This window comes from Podarcis pityusensis (genome assembly GCF_964106645.2).
Source record: "Podarcis pityusensis genome assembly, chromosome: 8".
NCBI lineage: Eukaryota > Metazoa > Chordata > Lepidosauria > Squamata > Lacertidae > Podarcis > Podarcis pityusensis.
This window is the reverse complement of record NC_138033.1, coordinates 47713188-47735341: the sequence shown is the minus strand read 5'-3', so window position 1 is coordinate 47735341 and position 22154 is coordinate 47713188. Positions and strand designations below refer to the sequence as shown.

The 22154-nt window shown below is 47.0% G+C and overlaps 1 protein-coding gene across 1 annotated transcript in view; it reads right to left on the bottom strand.

The window, feature by feature from the left end:
- ZFHX3 (zinc finger homeobox 3) overlaps positions 1 to 22154 on the bottom strand; it is a 350144-nt gene that overhangs the window by 327016 nt on the left and 974 nt on the right. The gene's annotated exons all lie outside the window — the stretch shown is intronic.

The window sequence follows — 22154 nt, the reverse complement described above, 5'->3', positions numbered from 1 at the left end:
CTCAGCTACAACCTTCCTCTGTACATCTAGGAAAAGAGGTCACAGCATGGCTTGTATGGGTGAATCCCAGACCCAATGGTGAGTTTTGCCACAAGTTCAACAGCCACCTTTGTCTTAAAACTGAACCTGAAAGGAATAGGCACCCTTCCACTGGGGAGACAAACTCTCGGAGGAGCTTGCACAAGCCCAGCTTCTACAGGACAGGAATAGTAGCAACTGACCTTCCTAGCATGGCATAGCTGAAGGGAGATATGAGGTTGCTGCCTGCCCTGAGGTTAAGATGGACTGGGCCATAAAACCCAACTTTCAAACTTCAAATGTTTGTGCTCCTCCTCCATGAAGGAAAAAAGAGAGCAGTTTCCAGAACAGCAAAGTTGGTCCAGTTTAGGAGTAGAAAGAATGCCTGCCGTGATCAGATTTACTGCTAGAAAGGAACATGCATGCATCATGGCAAGCCTGAAATGTGTCATTATGAAACATTTAACCAGTTTAAATCTCTCTCTCTCTCCCTTCTCTGATGCCCTTCTGAGTGTCTGCGATTTACAGCTCTCAGTCGATAATCAAGCCCAATAGCGTGGATGAAACTGACAATCAGAGGAAGCATCTAAATGAAACAGAATTGGAGTCACTTTCGAAAGATCCATTAAAGTAAAGAATTCTACTGAAGACTCTATGACAGCACTTATTAGAAACACCTCAGAGCAAGAATCAAACTGTGAACGGAATGGAAAATCTCAATGAGTGCTCAGAATTAATTAGGGAAAGTTTGGAAGAAGAGCTCCCTTGTAATCAGGGGAATACCTATTTGGGGTTTGGCAGGGATGGGGCTCATTTCTTTCCATATGTAGTGCACCTTCCAAGGCTAACTGGTTTGGAGGAAGCCCACCTGGCTTGCAAAGGCTGCTCTGGGAGCCATCAAACAGGGCTTGGACCCAGGCCCAGGCAACTGCCCTTGCTTCAAAGCCAGAACTGTTGTTTCTCGGCCAGAGGGCATCTCTGGAAAGCACTTGGGCCTCCCTCCTTGCTGAGTCCCCATCAGGCCATCTCCCCTCTCAGATAGCAGCGCCTTTGCTTCCTTCCTTCCACAGCCCTTGGATAATTTCCCTGGCTATGGACTCCAGCCTGACCTCAGAACTGTGGTCTTGTCTTTGCAGGGAGCCACAAGGTTCTTAGCTTCTCATCTCTTAAAAGTGCCCTTGCCCCCTTCTGCATCTTGCCTGAGGCAGCCTTGTCTTGCCATCAGGGCCTTCTTGGACTGGCTCAGGTGAGATGAGGCTCAGGCTGGATACCAGCAGGCCAAGGCAAGAGTGGAGGCAGGACGGCAGACCCTCCAAGTGTCCCTATTTTCCAGGGAGTCCTGGATTTACAGATGCCATTCTGATTTGACCCTGGAATGTCCTACTTTTCCTTAGGATGTCCCTATTTTCATCTGAGAAATGTTGGAGAGTATGGAGTTATGTGACCCTCAAGCCACAAAGATGGAACTATACAAGCTTTAGTAGACATCTGAAGGCAGCTCTGTGCAAGGAAGTTTTTTAATGCTTAATGTTTTATTATGTTTTTATATATGTTGCAAGCTGCCCAGAGTGCCTGGGGCATCCCAGTCAGAAGGGCTGGGGAATAATAATAATAATAATAATAATAATAATAATACAGTAATAGAATAGAATAGAACATCCCTATTTTCATCGGAGAAATATTGGAGGGTATGGGTTCTGGCTGAATGCAGGGGCTCTGGCTTGGCTCTGTGGCCGCACAGCTCCTATGTTGATTCAGCAGGGAACAAACTGAACCTCACCCAGCCCTATGTGGCTGCAGCAGAACAGCTGTCTCCTAACCACAAGCCTGGCAGGCACTGGAAAGTTCTGCTTTGCTTATGCTGGGAAGTTTTTGCCTCTGCACATGAGTCTGAGAATGTTCTGATCAGTTCACACTGAGTTCAGTACCCTGACCTGTTCTTAATGCATTGTTGACCACATCTACGGAACGCGATTGTTATGTTCTTTCATGTCACGCTATATCAATCATTAGTAATAGTTTAAGTCTTGATACTCAATCACTAGTTAATAGTTTAATAAGGAGGTTTCACACCTGTCCAATTCTGTGTTCCCTTTCCCAACCTTAAATCTATTGATGATTAATACCTATATTCAACCTTTGCATTGTATTCATGTTAACCAATCAGCAACAAGCACATATGCTGTAATGCTGTAATATTCATGCTCGAGAGATGCCTCCCGTATGACACCCTGCCATTCATCTGTCGTTTATTTCAACCCAACATCTGGTGACCCCGACGTGCCAGATCCCTTTACACAGCCTCGATACTTCACTCGACTGGAAAAGTCTCAGCGCGCTACTTCGTGAGTATTGGGGGGGGGGACTTACGAGGTTCCAAAAGGAGCATGCCAAGGAGCTGCTCTATTTAGTCAGACAGCGAGTGGCGGGTGCGCATATTTCTTTGAAAGAAATTGAGCAATTGTTATGTGAGATTGCTTGCCAGTGCCCCTGGTACCCAGAATCTGGGTCTCTGGGAATAGAAGCTTGGCAAAAGATCGGAACAACCCTCTTCTCAGAACCGAGGGCTCCGATTCATTGTCTGCTCACTTGGCAGAAGTGTGCGGATGCCGTCGCTAGGTTAGGACCCCAGGCATCTCCGTCGGCACCCGCAGCAGACAATCCCCCACCACCTGCCCTTTTGGCCACAGCAGACAATCCCCCACCATACCCAAAGCTTTTGCCTCCATCGCAACCTTCCCTACCCCCTCTACGCCTCAGCCCACATCCACCCCCCATCCCCCCTTCCCTCCCTCCTTAGCCTGCCTCAGCCCCTGCGTGCTCTCCCACAGGAGCTGTGCACGCTGCGCTTTTTCAAGCTAGGCAGAAAGGATTCCTCTCCTTAGAGGAAGAGGCTGGGTGGGCTGGGGAAATGCCATCTGCTTTCCCTATCTCCTATGCAAACCCCGGCACGGCACAACAACAAGTTATGTATGAGGCACTTCCTTATTTTATTCTGAGAGAATTAAGGAAAGCCATTACTGATTCTGGCCTAAAATCTTCTTATGTGCTAGGGATGCTGGAGGGGATCGCAACTGGTTATACAATGTTACCTCAAGATTGGAAGGATTTGATGTGCATGCTTTTATCCCCGGCTCAGTATGTGGTTTTTGAAAGTGAATTTAAGCATAGCGCAGTAGCCCTGGCTGATCCACAGCATTCAGCCAACCAACTCTTTGGTGCTGGTCTGTATGATAATATACCAGCCCAGGCGCAATTGACACCTTTACATTTCAGTCGCACCGCGACCTGTGTACAACACGCCTTTCACAAAGTCCCTGTCTCAGGGCAACCACTGAGCTCCTTTGTTAATATTAAGCAACAACATTTGGAGCCTTACCATCAATTTATAGATAGACTGAAAGAATCAATCATTAGGCAGATTGATAACTCTACAGCTCAAAATGAATTGATAAAAAAATTGGCTTTTGAAAATGCAAACACCGATTGCAAGAAGGCTTTGCAGTCAATCATACATCGCCCTAAATATGACCTGGCTGATATGATTCAAACCTGTGCAGATGTCGGCAGCCAGAGCCACGCGATGTCTCTGCTTGCCGGTGCCATCCAGGCTGGCAATAAGCCCACGGGCAATTGCTTCAATTGCAAACGCCCAGGTCATTTTGCTAAACAATGCAGAGCCCCTGGCGGGGGAGCAAGCAGGAATGGTGATGCCGATAAGGCTAAGCCTTCCAAAAAATGCCCAAAGTGCGGAAAAGGCTATCATTGGGCAAATCAGTGCAGGAGTTCGGGAAACTCCTTAGGGGCCCAGCTCTCGGGCCAGGACAAATAGAGAGCCCTCCGCCGTTAGTCTCCAATATTGAGACTTTTTCTAAGGATACACCCTCTGATTTCACCATTGATTTAATCATTGACTAATGATTGTGATGATTCTGTTTCTCTTCCCAGTAGGTCTGAATATATTTCTTTAGCTGTTTCTCTCTTAGGAGTCCCTGGATTGGCTGTGCGGAATAGTATGAACATTAACTCTTTAGCTTGTTCTGCAGCAAAAGCTCTGAATTTTACTTCACAAGCTCTTCACCTTCTGAATAAAGAACAGAGTGAACTACATAATGGACTTTTACAAAATCTCGCTATCGACTATTTGCTCATGCTTCATCATTATGGCTGTGAACAAGTGAATGACATGTGTTGCTTCAATATTACTGATAATTCTAAAGCCATTCAAAAGCAAATCTCTCATTTGCAAAATCTTACACATCACATTAAACAGGACGTTGGATTTTCTGGCCTCTGGGATTCGTTTACCCAGTGGCTCACTGGCTGGTTGCCTAACCTGAATTGGCTTCGTAATCTTTTTCAATATGCTATTGTCATAATATGTATATTAATTTTGCTATGCTGCTTCATCCAATGCATTCCTGGTCTCATGCAACTTTGGTCTCAGTTTCTTTCTCCTCCTCTGCCACCTAATAAAATCATTGCCACCTACTATGCGAAATGGCAGCATCAACTGTAAATGATAGGGGAGATGTGGGCAGATTTACTTCGGGCATGCGCTGGCATACCACGTATCCCGAAGAATTTTTGTCCCATTCACCTGAAATCCCATAGCAACATCGGTGGGCGGTCTTATTTCGGGCATGCGCTGGCATACCACGTATCCCGAAGTATTTTTGTCCCATCAAGCCTGAAATCACACAGCAACATTTCGCAAAAAAAGGAAGGGGGAGATGCTGGGAAGTTTTTGCCTCTGCACATGAGTCTGAGAATGTTCTGATCAGTTCACATTGAGTTCAGTACCCTGACCTGTTCTTAACGCATTGTTGACCACATCTACGGAACGCGATTGTTATGTTCTTTCATGTCATGCTATATCAATCATTAGTAATAGTTTAAGTCTTGATACTCAATCACTAGTTAATAGTTTAATAAGGAGGTTTCACACCTGTCCAATTCTGTGTTCCCTTTCCCAACCTTTAATCTATTGATGATTAATACCTATATTCAACCTTTGCATTGTATTCATGTTAACCAATCAGCAACAAGCACATATGCTGTAATGCTGTAATATTCAATAAAAGGGACTCTCCGAGACATGCTTGAGAGATGCCTCCCGTATGACACCTTGCCATTCGTCTGTCGTTTATGTCAACCCAACAGCTTAAAGGGCCCAGCCCTCTCCATTAGTCTCTTGCTGCAATGGAGTGGAGTCTCCGGTTGCAATGAGTCCTCCATGGAGCCTTCCAAGCCTGAGAATGGCATCCTCTGGCTGCAGGGTGAGGAGAAGGACACTGGCCCTGCAGGCTCCTCAGGTAGGAATGCTTCAGCGGGTGCCTGCATACCCTTCCCCTTCTGTTTCAGAGTTTTACACTTCATCACCTGAAGAGCGCTCCCACTCTTAGCCCCTGACAGGGTAGTAGCACATTTAATTCTGACCAGTACCAATTTGACAAATCCGTATAACGAATATATTTATGCAAGCACCTGCTCACTTCATTTTGTTTGTTTGTTTGTTTTATTTACTATACAATGTTTATATACTACTTCATTGTAATAAAACCCCAAAGACTCATTTGACCACCACCACCACTTACTCCACCATGCTAGAGGCCAGGCCCTTCTATGGAAGTCCAGCTCCTTTTCTGAAGCATCTTAGCAGGGGCCCAAACCCTTGATGTTGCCTCTGGCTAGGTTTTGCCAGCAGGACCCCTGACCAATTGGGGACAAACCAGGCCATGCAAATGGCCCTCGGCTGCACTTCCTGATTGCACTGGGTGCACGTGACAGAGCAGATAAAATCTCAGAAGTAGCTGCATGAGCATCGTTAAAAACCAGGTGTAGATCTAAATGATCCTGGGCGCTCAGAGGATGGATTTGTCATTGGTTGGAAATATGGGTGAATCTGTAAATTTTGGTTTCTCTCAGCTTTTCCTTTTTTGCATATTTTTTTTAAAGAAGTCCTCATGAAAATTCATTAGTATTTTAGTGTGAATTTCTCTGAATTTATACATTTTTGTTTGCAATGCTGCCTACAATTTTATTGAGTGCAGGATGGAGGACATGTGATGCATCTTTGCTACAAATGTAAAGCAGCCCTTGGTATGTTGTGGCCGCTTCTTTGACCACTCTGAGCCGTTACAAATATCCACAGCCATAAAGACAGGTAGAATCTCACACACCTGAATGACACCTTCTGCCTCCCTCAAATGGACCCGACTCCCCAGCTTGAATCTGTTTCTCAGTCAATTCCTCTTTAGCGGGGGTTACCTAAAGGTGACTATGCCTCCCCATATCCTGCCTGGCCTGTTCCCTCAGGGTCACTTTGTGTTCCCAGGGAGTCAGGTGGGCCCAGATGCCTGGGATCTGGGATCGTTAGAAGCCTCGATTGCTGTAGCCAATTACTTGCCACTCTGGTTCAGGGCAAGCAATAGCATCTGCAGCAACGACCCAGGTCATTCTCAAAGCCACACAGAGACCCTGTGACCAGGCTCTGCAAGGCCTCTTGCCCGGGGTCTATACAAATAGCAAATGGATAGCCACCTCCTCTCCTGCTTAAAAGGAATGTGCTCAGGGACATGAAGGCCTGCCCTTCGATCCAACTAGCCTCTCCTATTGCCTCTCTTTCACTGTGCAAAGGCACCCCCCCCCGACAACACACACACCCTCTCCACCAAAGCTTTGCCAACAGCTGGAGAATCGCCTCTTTAATTCTGACACACGAAGGATGGTGGAAGGCGCCCACCAGTTCACCTGCCTCCTGGAATTCACAGCAATTCTTTGAACGTGATAAAAGACCCTCTTCCTCTCCCCGTTCCTGTCGCCTCCTTGAAGCCTGCCCAGGCCCAGGCAACCAGGTCTCCCCAGCCCTTAGATCCCCGCCATCAAGGGGTTCATTTTCTGTTCAAAACATGGCAGCTTAAACAAACAAAATGAAACAGAAATACAAGAGGAGAATTATCAAAGGGAAAGGAAGAGCAAGAAATAAATGAGAAATAGGTGAGCGGGGGGCGAAGGCGACAAAGCGAGGTGCTTGACCCACCTGGAGAGCAGACCGGGCCATCGCGTCCGTCTTGGCCAATCATGCGAGCTTTGCAACGGGCAGGGAAATCCACATGGGTTCATTTGGCTGGAAAGGGTGGCTCATAAACCTTACAGTGCTGCTATGAAAGCTCTCCGAATCTCCCCACGTTTCCCCTTGTCATACCGTGGAGATTGGCTGCTGGAGAAGTGGTGTTGGTGGTGGGGCGGGCAGGCAGGAGGGGGAATGGACTGATGTGTGTTGTGGGGGATCAGCTGGCGGGGGGGAGAGGGATAGCCAGAATTATTATTTTTTAAAACTGCGTAAAGCGAACGAAGAAAACAGTTTATACCTTTAGGGTCATGTGAGGGAGCCACTGGCAAAGATATATGCAAGACAACAGCAAAAGAGGGAAGGGGGGGAGGGGGAGAATGAGTGCGAAGGAGAGAGGCAAAAGCTTTCTATTATTCGGGACATTGGTGATGCACACGGAGGCAGTTGGAAGATTAAATTAAGTATTATATCTGCTGACCCAATTGCCATGGTTACCGGACAGCGGAAAATATTAATCAAGCCAAGCCTTTTCTGCTGAACATTCTGGGGGAGGCGGAGGTGGGTGGCGGGTGGGAGGGGAGAGAATGCTCAATATAAATATATACATATATATATATATATATAGGCATTGCTCCGTCACACAAATGCTGTGGAGGAAGGCACCTGATATTGTCAAGATAAACCATTTTAAAATATTGCTGCTGCTGCTGCTGCTGCTGCTGCTACTATTATTATTATTATTCAGAGGAGAGCAGATGTCACTGCAGAAAGCTATGCTTGGAGGACAAAGATATGGCAGCCTCCAGCTCCTTCTTCCAGCTGTTTTTAAAAAAGTATTTATTAATGGCAGCAAACTATGACATTTGGCTGATTGCAAAGGCAACGGCATCTCCAAGGCTCTTTGCATCCTTCCGCCCAGGAAACATCACTGCGGCTGAGTATCCCTCCTGACAGGAGAGGCAGCAGCCTGGTGAAATAAATGATGGCCCAGGTAGACAATGAGCAAAGACCAGCTGGAGAAGGTTGCCTAGGTGTGTCTCCTGCCAGTCCCTTGCCTCTGTTGCTCCCACATCCATCTGCAGCTACTGCCACTACACACAGAATGAGAGCCATGCATAACTTCAGGAATGGCCCGAGTCTCACAACTGGAAACTGAAGCTCTGGTTCCACCATGTTAAGAGATGTAGGAGCTTGGTGATGAATTTGAACCAGACACTATCCTCTGATAAGTTCATAGACAACTGCCGCCTTCCCTGTCTGTGCTGTCAAAATGGGGGTGAGAGCACGGGTGGGAGTGAACCGCTGAGCCCTGTAATTTGCCGGACAACAGCCACCATCTTGCTGCTACTCCGGGGCCAGCAGGTGGCACTGTAGCTTCATCTGCTTCTACTCCCACTGGTGGTTAGGCCAAAACAGGAACTTCTTCTTGATTGGCTCATTCAGATTATTTAACTTCCTGAGTCACTGTTGAGCTGGGCAGGGTCCAACCATTTTTCCCTTTCCCCCCACCTTCCTTCTATTGTAAAGCAGAAGAGTTTCCATGTCAGAGCAGACCAAGGGCCTATCTGACCTAACTCCCCTGCTCCTGCTCCCAACAGAGACCAGTCAGATCCCTCTGGGAAGCTCACAAGCAGATGAGCCAGCTGCCCCTCTGCCCCACTTATCTGAACATGGAGGTTCCACTTATATGTCGTGGTTAATTATTACAGATGGATGTATCCTCCTCTTCTATGTATGTGTCTAATCCTTATGTTGTCAGCAGGACAAAGTAAAATGCAGTATCAGGCATTCAGTTGTGTATGCCTGCATGTGAAGATGGAGGGTCTGTTGGCCTGGTTTAGACTCCTAAAATATGTAGAGCTCTCCCTTCTTAGTCATCTTGCCCAGCATCTTCCTCCAACAGTGTATAGCCTAACCAAGACCACAAGTAGGACATGGAGGCCTCCCTGGCTGTCCTCATACACAGAGGATTTGGACCTCAGGAAGCAGGCAGCCTCTTCAGCATATGCAAATGAGGTAGGCATCTACTTAAAGAAGCATTCTTTTCGTACAGGCCTTCCCATATTAATTCAGTGTACCATATTTTATTTTTCTCCACTGCTGGCATTTTGATCACTTGGAAATTGTTTTTATCTTGTCTTTATGATATATTGCTTTTCTCTTTAATATACACTGGTTTGATATTTTCTAATAATAATTGGTTAAAAAGTCTTGCACAGAAATGTGAACAGAAATTCAGCTCCCATCTCATTGTTCTCAGACTGTCTATCGGGGTTTCATAATCTTTTTGGCTGTAGATATTTTAAATGCTACTCTTTTGGTCTTTAGTTTTGTAAGGTACCAGAAGTAAGTGATTGCTTGATTCCAGGTGTTCCAAATGTTCTGAAAGACGGACTTCCGGGGTGGCGCCATCGGTAATGGCGGACTCCCTCTGAACTGGAGGGACTAGCTCCACATGAAACGTGTCTTTTCCGCTACGGCGAAGCGGGGACCCTTCTGGAAATCACAGGCGGATGAAGCCTGTGACCGTGGGACTCGGCGGGCACCCTTAGCGCCCCCGCAACCCGCAAAGGAACCCACTAACGGGCCTCAAAGGAAGAGGGGGAAGTGGCGCGGTGCTGTGAGTCAATTGCTTTTTCTGCGGAGCGAAGCTGCATAGCCGTTGCCGGAGAGCGCTGCCTTTTTCCTGGGACAATTTGGCATCTAAAATAACCACCCGTGAGTACTGGAACATTGAACATTTGGACTTTAAATAAGAACTGGCGAAATAGAAAGGAATTTGGACTTTAAAATTTACCTTAATTTGGTACTGAAACGGTAAGGTCTAAACAGGAAGTCAGCCTTCCGTTTCCTTGTAGCCAGAATAAAGCAAAGACAACATAAACTAGAGCTTTAAAAATCACTTTCAAAGGATTGGTTTTCATCATTTAAAATCGCTGAACCCCCCTTCAGTAGCAGGAGAAGAAGGGGGATCTTTTTTGGGCTGTTTAAACCTGCGGAAGTGAGTTTAAAGCATAGTAATTTTCCACCGTCCTGATCCTGGAGCGGGGTGTCAGAATTGACGTTTGAAGCTCATTGACCAGAAACAAATGTCTTTGACAGATAGTTAAAAGAAGAGAAACATAGTGATTCCATTGTTTCCTTTCGCATTTTAAAAAGAACAAATATGGACAAAATACCTTAAAAAAGAAACTTTGTTGCTATTGTTTTTAAAAGAAAGAACAATCAGAAGATTTCCCCCTAGAGGGGGACTGTGGAATTGTAACTAATCCCTGGGAGCTTGCAGCTGCCACAGATTACAACCGTGGCAAAGGATTTGTGACCTTGCAGGACAATGTCTTCAGAAGCACTGTTGGGTGCTCTCTGCAAAATAAATGCCCTATTGGCTCAGTTAAGCCAGAAGACGGATTTGATGACTAATGTGGCCAGAACCTTTGAACAGGTAGTGGGAAATTATATGGAGCCCACCCAGGAGCTAAAACAGGAGTGTGCCATGACAGAACAGCTGAGAGAAGAGGATGCTGCTGAATCTTGGGCACCAGAGACGGAGGGAGCTGCGGCTCAGCAGGAACATAAATTTTTGGATTTGACAAATGAACTTGGAAAAAACCAGACTTGGAAAGATAAAGTTTGGTTTGGTTTGGAAATGGGGGGTTGGACAGACCCCCCCTATACAGGGAGATTTGGACTTTTCGAGTCTGGCAATGGGCCGTCAGATGTTTGGAGCTGTGGGGGCTCTCAATTTTGGAGGCAATCTGAAACATGTTTTTAAATACCACATGGAGTCTAGTCTGGACTATGGAAAAGGGGCTGATTTGTTGAAAAGGGTCAAAAACATTACCAAGCTGGAGTTCCCACGAATGAAAGGAAAATATGAAGAAGAGCTGCGGAAGGGACATGGAAGAGACTTGAGGGCTTCGGATATAAGATTATCAGGTTAATGTGCTAGATTAATAAGATAAAAAGGACTGACAAAACCCGGGACCAGGAGGAAGGGACGCTGGATGAAGATTGGATTGTTTATTTCTTTTTTTTTTATCATTAGGATTGTTCTATAAAATTGATGAATGCTAGAAAAATGTTGAAATGAAATTACTTGGCTCTTGTAAAAATGTCTAAAGAATTTGGTAAGAATGTTATGGCTAGGAGAAGTTGGTAAAAATAAGATTTAAGTTTTAAACTTTAAGGGTTTTTTTTATAAGATAAGATGAAAATAGATTAAGGTAATGTAATGACAGAATACTATGAATTATGGAAAGGATTTGCTGTGATTATTATTAATCCGGATACAAGAAAAGGGAGGAGGAGGAGGTCAAAGAAAGAAGGTATTGAAAGTGGAGAATTTGAGAATGATGGTTTTATTTTATTTTTTTATTTTTCTGTCTTGTCTTTTTTGTGTGTGTGTAATTTAAATTTTTTTTTTCCAATAAATATCATTTAAAAAAACCCACAAATGTTCTGAAAGACTTCAGGGGTTTTAAAAAATGTTTTGAAATGTTTAATACACACATACATATGCATGTGTGTATATATATATAATAAATTTAAAATAGTATTATTTTTATCTTTATTTATTTTTCCTGTACTGAGATACTTTGGAAGGAAGGGCAGAATAGAAATCAATCTGTCAATCAATTAAATACCTGTTTCTGTATGAGAGTGTCAACATTTTTAGCAACACAGCTGTTTCTGTAAATATACTTCTGATAAGCAGAAGCAAAAGTACTGTGTATTAAAGACAACACTTAAAAAGAGCATTGCTGCCTTTAAAAATTTTTTTAAATTTTTAAAATTAAAAAATGTTAATAATAAATATTCATCATAAAATAAACAGAACTACTCTACTGTATTACACCTTGGGGTCTCCAATAATGTCATCTGCAAAACACTCCAGAAATACCTCCAGAATTGTAGTCACCCTACTCCAAAGTATTTCCAAAATTGTTTAATTAAATCCTTGCTTGGTGGTGGGAAAACTGCCAGAGGACGTCACAAGAATATTGCCATTCAAAAACTGGGTTACATATTTCCTATGAATTAAATAACAAAAGGCAGTCTCTGCAATCCAGTGGAGTGAACAGCAGCTGGCATACTTGAGTCCCATGCAATGATGTGGTTGAAATGCAACAAATTCTGTCTTGGAATGTGGTCAGTAATTTTTAGTCAATCCATTGAAAAGCAGACTGCGCTAAGTCTCAGTCCAGTGGTGTTCTCTCAAAGGAAATACTCTCCCCATTTATTCCTTGACCCAAGGGAAACTCATGAAGCTGGAGACCTTTCCCTGCCCTCCCCCCAGTAGTTACTTGCCAGCATCCTCTGTATTGCTGTCTGTTTACTGCTGCCTCTTGCTGCCAAGATGGCAATCACCCCATCGCACCCAGCACCCTGATCCCTTGAGTCCTGCAATCTGGAGCTTCTTGGCTGTGCATTCTGGAGTGCCCAGACCCCTGAATCAGTGGCTGCTGCCTCTGCATAAGCCCTCCCCTTTGGCACTTCAGACATAGCTCCTTCCTTCTTACCCCGGCAACTTACTCTGGATTCTCCTCCTTCACCCTGCCCAGCTGCTTGTGGGATCCTCACAATCCTGCCCAAACGTGCCTCCTTCCCCTTGATCCAGCAACACCTCCCTCCCAGTTTGCCCTGAGTCTTTGCTTTCTTCCACCCCACCAGCAGTAGCCCAGCTGGCCAGAGGCTCATGGGCAGTACCTGTCCGGCCAGTAATCCTTTCCTGCCTGGAAAATGATTACCCTGCCATGGCCAGTGTGGACGGCTTAGGGCAGCTGTGTCATATAAATTGTCAGCAATGACCATAAGCACTCAGAGAAACACTTTAATTCTTCACTCCCGCCACCGTGGGCTGATATATTCTTTCAAGGTCATTACCCAAGGCTAGGGGGGTCGCATGATAAACGAGTGACAGGCCCAATGAGGGACGGTGTGCCTGAGCAGGCCTTACATTAATTAGACAGAAGCGCTAGAGAGGAAAGGTGGCTGGGCCATAGAAAGGGAGGGGGAGGGCTGGCCCAGGCTCTCTGGGATCTCTCACCCTTCCCTTCCCCTCCTGCAGGCCAGGATACCAGTTGGCCTCCCTCCCTTGCCAGGTTTAGCAGCTTTACTTGTAAAACTACATATCAGATGTAAACAATACTTCATTTCTGCTTTGCAAGGACCGGGACATCCCTCTCTGCCTGTGTTCTGCTGGGTCTGCTACTTGCCCCCCACCCCTGCTTCACAGTGGACTACAGAAGAGTAACTTGCAATGAATGACACATCCGAGAAACAGCAAAAATAAACTGCTCAAAGCCAAGGAAGAAAGGCGGCACCATGTGACATTTCTCGAAAGGCATCGTTGACAGGCCTGGTACAGCCACCCGCCTTGTTAGGTTGAAAGAGCAGTAAGAGAATTGCTGGGTCAGTTCACGCACCCACATTTGTCACTTGGTGGCTACACCCTCAAGTATCAACTTGCACATCCAAATGAGGCATCCAGAACCTAAAGTAACCTCCAGTACTGTACAAAATGTCTACGGGTAGATTCACCACACACATTCAGCCAACACTCAGCACATGTTGAATAATCAAATTATGAGGAGTCTAGCGATGTTGGTGAATGTGTGAACTCACACACTGAATCCGTTTTGTGTGGAAGCTGATGGGTACACGCGAGCACTTGGTTCCTTGAAACCAGAAGAGGGGGTCTGGATAATATCACATCTCCCCATGTTGAGCAAAAGATTCTTGTATTTCAGGGGGTTAGACTAGATGATCCTCGTGGTCCCTTCCAACTCTACAATTTGTGATTCTAAAGATATAGAGCTCAGCCACCTCTGTTCCAGCCTTTTAATTGGGTGTTACTGCAGGTGTGAAGGGAGCCTGGTTACAGCTGCTACCCTTTGGTGAAAAAGGCTCCCAGTTCGAACTGAACCATTGATTGCATGTTGTATTTGGGGTGGGGTTGGAGATAGAGTGGAGCAGATGGGTGCAATCCCAAATGGCAACAAACAAAGTGGTGCAATGGGCTGCACCTCTGGCCTCCCCTGCCCCCTGACATCCACATTCACCCAACAGCACGTGCAGGAGTGAGGGGTCTAGTGCAGGACTAGTGCAAGCCCTGGTGGGTGTGGGTGGGTGTTCCTCCTTGGGTGCCCACCCATGGCTCCCCACTATGAGAAGAATGATTTGAGATGGCGAGCTGATTTTGTTCTTTATAAATCAACCGCTGGCTAGTCCTGAATCCAGCACTGCATCTATTCCTTGCCTGGATCTGTGTACGCATATCAATGATTTCTTGATCTTCCTGCCCTTCGAGGTACAAGTGTAGGCAGACGTGTAAGGAAATATTTGGTGTGTGCCTGCGTGGGCGTATTAAAAGGGTTCTATGCTCTCGCTTTCTCTTCCTCGTTTTCTCTGGTTACTCTCGATAATGCTGATTTTACTGCATAAAAAGAAAGCCCCCCAGAGCATTCGGCTCTTCCCACCCCCACCCCCGCCTGCCTTCAATTCCTCATAAAGCCTCTGGCCTTACACTGCTGTTTATCACCTAAGGCAAACTCTCTCTCTCTCCCCCTCCACCCAATCCCATTTCTTTAAATCTCTAAACCACAAGGCAGTGTGCGAGCAACACCGTGGGTCAAAATATCAAAAGCCGGAGCTTTCTCCGGTTTCCTCGATAACACAAACCATAAAAGGAGGTAGTAGCATCAGCGCAGGCAGTTGCCCTGACCTTAGCTGGTGATGCTGCACGATGGTTCCCGGGCAGCCTGCACCCAGCCACACCGGCAGGTGATGGGACTGGCTGGGGCTCCAGGAGGTGTTAATGATGTAGAGGCAAGAGCAGAGGATGAATCTCACAACTGCAAGGAGGATGCAAGGACAGCATGGGATGGGTTTCATCCTGCAGACAGCACCAGAGAAACAGCCGCCTCACCCCACAACCCAGGTATCATTTCAGAAACTGTACGCCCCGTTCTGGTGTTCTCGAGGGCGAATGCATCAGAAACAGGAGGGAAGGAGGATGTGACCATTCACAACAGCCCCATCCTTTTGGACAGCAAAGGTTGCAGAACGGCAGCAGAAGAAGTTCAGTACAAATCTGAAAATGACTGGCCTGCTCTCAGCTTTGCAGCTTGGCTACACAGCTCTCTCTCTCTCTCTCTCTCTCTCTCTCTCTCTCTGTTTCTCTCCCCCACCAACATAACAGTGGTTGTCCATTCCCATCCTCCAGCCCACTCCAACTCCCAAAAATCAAGCATACATTTACAACTTTTGTTTCCCAATGTTTGGGGCGCCATGCCCCTTAGTGTATTTTTTATATATATCCTTAGTGTATTTTTGAAAAGCGACAGCCACTCTAGAAGCTGGCATTTCTGCAGGCCTGTAATGTGCCTTGGGGTGCTGCTTTGTCTCTTTGGGCATTCAGCCCCTCTACTCTTTGCACTTAGAAAGTCTTGTCTCTAACAAGCCTCAGGAACGTGAGAATGAGGGCCTGAAACTGCCTGTCACCAAAACTTCAGAAAAAGTCCTTATGTTGACTGGCTCAATCCAAGCCCTGAATCTGAGTCTGCTGGCCTGGTCTTCCTGTAGTGACTACAGGGCCAGACTCAATAAAATGTGGCCCCCACAGAACATGTACATATCTCACACCTATGCAGTCAGTGTGCACACATGGCTGAATCACCTGCCCATAAAGCACACAAACATGTAGAAGGGCACATCTAAACCACGGCCGGCAGCAGCACCTCCATGAAGGATGGGCTTCAGAGATGAAAGAGACTTGTCTCACGCGCGTCAGGCAAAGGCTGCCATTTTGAACAGCACTTTCCCTTCCATCAGAAGAAACACCCCAAAGACCAGACTTCTTTCCCACCAAAGGGCACGTCCGCCTCCTGTCCGCCCCTCCCTCCTGCCCCACTTGAGGGCATGAACCAGCCGTGCGGAAGGAGTGGAGAGGGCAGCTGCTGCCCCATCTCACCTACGTCCTGTCAGCCTATGGACAGGCATTTCCACACAGCCTCTCTTATTTACGTACACGTGCAACGCGTCTAGGAGGAGAGAGCGCCTATCTCTGTGGTTATGCCTGCTTGTCTCCAGGATGAAAAAAAATACACAGCACAGTTACTCAAACACATGTAAATATCGCTCTAATCCCATTTGTTTGGCAGACCATATAAAGGCTAAGAAATGAAAAATGCACTCACACGCCCTCTGACACCCTGGCCCAGCGCATGGAGGGGAGCGCTCTCCCAGTGGCTGGCTCCTGGCTCCCTCGCCTCCCTCGCGCTTTGCTGCTAAGAAGATACTTAGAGCGCAGGGATTGCTCACAATCTGGCTGTGTGATCCACATACATGAGTTGTAATATGCCTGCTCCTATTTCGCTGCCTCTCCCTCTGCCTCTCCCCCCCCCCCCGCCAGCCCATCTCTCTTGTTCTCATGTTCAGTGGTTATTTTAGCTTAATGCAATGACATCACACGGCTCCCTTCATTAGGCAGAGCCCTCGCCGTGCTGCGCGGCTCCCCTGATCACTTCCAAATGATGGGATTTAGGGAGGTCGGATATTTATTGCCGATCAGTCTTAACGTGGGACGCTCAGCTCCAGGGTGGCGGGGTATGTGTGTTGGTGTGTCAATTTCTCTGCCCAAGGTGTACACAAGGGGGGGGGGTTCCACAGCGCGGGTGACAGCTGTGTTGTGGCTGTTTGTGTAAGCTGGCGGGGGGTGGGGAGAGAGAAGGCGAGAAAGTGAAGGGGGGCTTTATTACACATTTTCATTTTTATACAGCAGGCTCGAATAGCTATAGGTATCTGCCCATAGCTCCAGCCTTTAATTGGTGGAGTTTTTATATCAAGTCTGAATGAGGAAACTCCAGTAGGCCCTGGGAGGGGATGGCGGGTTCAGGGGGGAGAAACCTCACTTTTCAGCATCGCATAACAGCATCACAAAGCATCAGTATTAAAATATGCACAATATATTATTTGCTTTGATGATGGCAATAATAACATTTTTTAAAGTAGTTGTGGTGGTGGTTGTTATTAATAATTGTTAAGCTGCTGCTGCTGCTGCTACTAATACTAGTAGCAACAACAACACCCATTTTTCTTTTTATTTCCTGCACACACCCTTTTATGTTTTATCTTCTACCTTCTGGGCTTTTGGATATCTCCATCATTTTATCAAAAGCGGCAAATGCTAAAGGACCAGCAAAGGCCAAGCAGTGGTTCAGCAGGAATGCTGAGGAGGAGGGAGAGAGATGTCATCAAATGATCTTCCCATTATTATGGGCTGTGGTGGACTGGCTGGGTTCCTGGGACGCCAGAGAGCCCTGAAACCCTAAATAATCAGGTTGCCAAGAAGGCTAGCCTGGGGAGGGCGAGGTTCAAAGTCTGCTCCTGGAAAGACAGACACACGCTGGCGTTTCTCCTGCAAAAGGCTATGGCTTCATTCAAGTATTTTCCTTCAAAATCAGGCCAGCACAAATCCCCGCCTGCAGAATATATACTCTGTGCCCTCCCTCAATGGGCTAGGTAATCCCTTGAATTAAGATTTCTTCTTTTTCCTGAGGGTTTTTATTTAACTGTTCTTAATAAATGAGAGCATTTAGGCACGTTTTGTTCTGCAGCCCTTGCTGGGACCAAAATTGCTACATTTGCTGAAACGCCGTTCCAGATGGCGTGTCCCCCACCCAGCTCCCTCCCCAAAAGGGCTTTTCTGCTTCTGCTTCTGGCTGCCTCTCTTTCGCTGCTGCTTGGCTGGGACAGAGGGGCAGCCGCTGCGGGACCTGGACAGCTCCCTTGCAGAGCCACAAAGCCAGGCAGGAGGAGGCCTGGCTGGCTGGCTGGCTGGCTGGCTGGTTGGCTGGCTGTCGCAATGGAGCCCCTCCATACATTTGTAGCAGCAGCAGCAGCGGCAGTCTCTGGACTTGAACCCCCTGCCCTCTCACCTCAGGGTCTGATATGACTCCTCTCTCTCTCTCTCTTCCCCCACAACTCCCTGCCCCCACTCTCTTTTCTTCCGGCTCCTCTATCAAGCAGTGATGTACTCAGGCTGGCTGTGAATAAATGTAAGTGACCCCCACCCAGCCACCCCCACTTCCCTGAGCCTTCTGCAACTGCTGGAGAGGGAGAGAGAGAGAATGAGAAAAAGAGAGAGGAGGAATGAGAGAGAAGAAAGTGAGGGAGAGAGAGAGCAAGCAAATGGCCCCGACTTCCTCCCAGGTAATTAAAGGGTCTGTTTTCAAGGTTGCGTGGGTAAAAGACAATTTGGCCTAATGAAGCATTGATCGGCCAGCACTAAAGGTAGAAAAAGAGATGCTGACTCTCATCCATTCAAAGGTACCTTTCACTGCTGTAAAGCAGAGAACCGGGGATTGTTCTGGCTCAGCTGTCATTGCCTATGACCTGCTTTAGGGGGGGAAAGATGAGAATTTGCTTTAAATTTATTTCGATTCTGTAATGGCGCCGAGGTATATTATATGTCAGACTGGGTACGATTATTAATCAGTGGGAAATTATATTTGCACGTGTGCGTGTGTGTGCTCTTCTCTCCACCCCCTTCCCCTTTTCTTCCCCCTTTTCTGCTTCTACCGAATATTGCGTCCTTCATTATTCACATTAAGACCCCCACCAATCAGCTCTTCGGATGCTGAATGCGTGAGGTCAGTTATGGAGATGCAGGAAATTACTGCGGATTGGTGGGGACATTTTTGTCAATTTGTAAGCAAAAGCCGGCGTTATTGCAAGGTTTTCATCACTGTCGATTTGTGCCGGTACAAGATATCTCAAAACAAAACCCTCCAAGGCACTGATGGCGGACGAGGCAAAATATCTGAGCAGAAATCTTTAGGCGCCGATATTAATGTTCCGGCAATCAGAGAGAGGAAGTGTGTAATTTTTCCACTTGAGACCAATCCAGTTCTAAGCCAAAAGCCCTAAAACCTGCCTCCGGTGGCATTTAAGCCTCATCCCAGCCAGGTTCTGGAGCTGGCAGGCTGGCGGACAGCGGCCTCCGTACATTCCCCTTAGCTGCTGGCCACCCTGACCCCTCTGACCCCTGAATTATTTTATTCACCAAAGGACCAAGTGATCATAAATGGGGGAATGGGAGGAAAATGGGGTATAGCAAATTTGGGTGAGGGTGGCAGGAGGGGGACCTGTACTGATTGCGGGACAAGCTGAGTCTTCTCCAGCGAGCGTTTGCTCCAAACCGGGCACTGCTGCCGGGTCTTGCGAGAGGCCCCTGGGCTCAACAATGGAGCGTCCCTTCAGAGCACCAAACACAAAGGGGATTTGCTCTCACGCTGTCCGCATTGTGCAGCTCCTCTCGGTCTAAACGGGGCCGCTTTTTGCCCTGATTAAGACGAGGAGGGGAAAGGGAAACCGAGCCCCGCATCTTTTCTTCTGCAATACAGATGCCGCGTTTCTCCCTCTCCCTCACGCACGGTGCAGTTGCCTGCTCTTTCTAAGGTGCCTTCTGCAGCCCATCCTCATACCGACTGTTGCATTTCGTAGTCTCTTTAGGTGAGCATCACCCCTCTGCCACCCTAACACTAAAAAATAAATAAAATGGAAGGGGGTTCAGAGGAGAGGGCAGGAAGGTGGACAAAGGACAGAGAAGCCAGTTAGGAAAGAGGCCGTGGGAGGCAGCTCACATACAACACATTTTGTCATGTGTGGGTCCTTTTCTTTTGGGAACAGTGCTGCTCTAACGTGTAGGATTTCACAGACGTGCAAAGTGCTGCTCTCTCTTCCTCCGTTGTCCCCCTCCCCATTCTAAGCATCCTTCAAAATGGCAAAACTGTGGCTCCCCCGATTGTGTCTGCACAAGGAGGAGATGTTGCCGGGAGGCCGGCGGAAGGCAAGCGGCTCCGAGCTCCCAGAACTGATGGAGACAAAGGCCACTTCCCTGTCACCTTCGCCCGGCTTTTCAAAAGAGCATCCCCCGAAACACAAAGCGTCAGCGGGAAATGGCAATTTTATGAATCCTAATCAATCAAAGGGCTTATTAACTCAATGTGAAGCCAGATTAAAATCTTTAATTATAAATCGTGCTGAAAGGAAAAACAAAATGTACTTATGGTACATTGAAAATTCCGGATATTAACATTGTTGTTATTATCTCTGGCAATATTAAATCCCCCCTCCCTGCCTGCCTTGCAACGGGCCCACCTTCCTCTTATTCCAAAGAACAAGACGGCAGAGCAAAACCTCATTTTTCTTTTCTTTTCTCTCCCCCCTTCCTCCCAAGGCTTATTAAAATGTATTCTTTTCTATTGCACACCAGGCAGTTTGCAGGGAAGCTGGGGGTGGGGAGCAGGGGGGCATTCAGGAAACCCCATTACAGCTGCACAGTGAGTGGCAAGAGGCCGAGGAGGCTCTGCTGCTTTATTAAGGGAGGCGAGTTAGAGTTACGGGGCTGGTGGGGTGGGTGGGGGTGATGCAATCAAATGTGAAGCATTTTCTGCTAATGAAAGAGGCATGCATGTCTGTGCAAGGGGGTGTGATTGGCAGGGCTGCAGATTGGGAGCCACAGGAAGGGCCTTACCTCAAAGCCACGGTGTGAGAAAAGGCAAGGGGTGCTATTTTCATCAGGCAGACATTTGGGAAATGACCACAGCAAATTTAATCACAGTTGGAACAGGGCGGGGGGTGGGGAGAGAGAGAGAGCACCAGAGTCGCATGTTTTATTTATTTGTTCAAAGTCACGGTCATCCTATTGTGTGTTCCTCTCTCATTCTGTCATTTCACACACACACACACACACACACACACACACACACACCCCTCCTCCCTATTTCCATTGTTAACGCAAGGCACAGGAAAAAATATATATAACCCCCCTCCTTTTGGGGGGAAGACAATCCAGGAGAGGCCAAAGGTTTGGCCAGAGAGAGAGCAAAATGGGGGCTTTTCATATTCAAATCATAAAAGCAAAATGCATTCTACATTGTGATGCTAAAACCTGCATCTTTCATGCATCTGCTTGACAGGCTGCTTGCCTTGTTCCCTTGTCTTCATCCCCTCTCTGTTTTGTGCAATATAGCCTTTTTAAATGGAGGGGGGAACTGCCATCTAAGCCCCTTGCAAGGGTCTGATTTGCAGCGGGTGAGGAGGCACTCTTAGTGCTAATCAAAACAAATAGGAGAAAAGAAAACCCAGGGAGCTCACCGGAGGCAGCCTCCCCTCCCTCCTCGCTTCCTTCTGTACATAGTTCCTGCTTCTGCGCTCCAGGTCTCCTCCTCCGATTTATTCCTAAAGCTGCCCCATGCCCTGAAATCTGTTGTCAATGTACTGCTCTCTGCTGAAGCCCGGTGGAGGCACACAGTCGCCAGGAAGGCAAGAGGATGTGGGCCTGGGGAGGGTGAACTGGCCCTGTGTGTGGCTTCTTTCCCCATCCCACCCCACACCTAGAAAATATGTCATAACACATTTTAATATTTTCCTAATTGTTTGAGAATTGCTTCCAATCCTCACCCTGTAAAAAACAACAACCAACAACCTGGTTTAGGACCAAATTTGAGACTATCACTAGTTTGGGCTATTTTCTTGCCTGTGTACTGCAATCCACCTGAAATGTGCACTTTGTCCCTTGCCCAGGATAGGTCATGCTGTCTGCTGAAGGCAGGCAAAGCACCTGCACCCATTGGGGTCCCTCTATAGGGTCGCAAGCACCTGTTTCACATAAGCAGCAAAGATGTAGGAATTGTGGCCGCAGTGGGAGGGAGAGGCTTTTATATTGCAAAGCCAGCACAATTGCATACTTTAGTTCCCTGGTCTTTAAATGACAGGCAGACCCATATGCAAGTGGACCCTTGTATGCTTCATTCATAAGAGAAGGAATTTCATATTCATAAGAGAAAAATGCAGGTTGCTAACAACTGATCAGATCCTCCCCCCCCCCCCCCGCTTCAAGATACATGGCATATACTTTACAACCCCCCCCCACTCCAATGCACCCCATTCTGTAAAAACCTTAATTGCACAAACTCTTTTGAAGAAGAAAATGCAGGACACCTAATCTAGAAAGCAACCTAGAAGGAAGTAAAAGCTCCTTCCAACCATTTTCAGG